Here is a 1,016-nt window from a genome sequence, read left to right as displayed (position 1 = left end):
TGAAAGTGGAGTCAGAACTGAACTAGAAGCAGGTCGATGAGGGCTTTGTCTGGTTGGGTCCTGAAAACCTCCCTGGGCAGGGTTTTCAGTTGCTCTGGGAAAACTGGTCCAATGTTTCATTCTCTTCATCGTGAAGTCTTTTCTTCATATCAAATCGTAATTTTATTTTGGGTTGTTAGTAAGGATAAAGAGCCCTTGGGTTTTGATTTGTGAAACAGCAACACGCAGTGTCATACTCTGGCATGCTGGCAATGAATTGCTCTGTATTTGCACGTGATCGGAGGGCTTGTAATGCAGTCTGTCTAGGGAATGCTGTACTTGCCAGGCACTTGTTTCTGAGGGTACACATATAGTAATCTTCCCCCATGTATGTGTTTGTCAGACTGGCTGGCATGGCAGCAATTTTTAAATGGTTCTATGTGCGCTGGGAATAGAAATGTGTATTTGGGACGTTCTTGGAAACCACTAGCAAGGTGTGACATTACTACGCTGAGGCGTAACTGGCAAAGCAGCGGTTGTGGTTCACTTTCCCACCACTGCTCCTATTCTTTCTCTGTGCCTTCCCTCTTTCTGCAATCCACTCAAACCACAAACTTGGTGAAGAACAAGAGGCCCACCTCTATTCCCTGGAAACATTCATCGCCACTTACTCTGATGGTTTCTGTTAGTTACATTCTAGTTTGCTTCTCCCCTGGGACTGGGCAAGGTCACCATTAGGGGGATGTTGTGGTTTAGCCCTGGCCAGCTGCTAAGCACCATGCAGCCACTTGCTCGCTCCCCTGAGGTGGGATGGGGGAGAGAATCAGAAGAGCAGAAGCGAGAAACCTCGTGGGTTAAGATGAAGACAGTTTAATAGGTAAAGCAAAAACCATGCATGCAAGCAAAGCAAAACAATTAATTCCCTACTTCCCATTGGCTGGCAGGTGTTCAGCCATCTCCAGGAAAGTGGGGCTCCATTACGCCTAACGGTTACTTGGGAACACAAACGCCACCCCTCTGAACCTTCCCCGCTCTTC

The sequence above is a fragment of the Egretta garzetta genome, unplaced genomic scaffold (genome assembly GCF_000687185.1).
Source record: "Egretta garzetta isolate BGI_Z169 unplaced genomic scaffold, ASM68718v1 scaffold81, whole genome shotgun sequence".
NCBI classification, from domain to species: domain Eukaryota; kingdom Metazoa; phylum Chordata; class Aves; order Pelecaniformes; family Ardeidae; genus Egretta; species Egretta garzetta.
Note: the sequence above shows the minus strand (reverse complement) of the source record.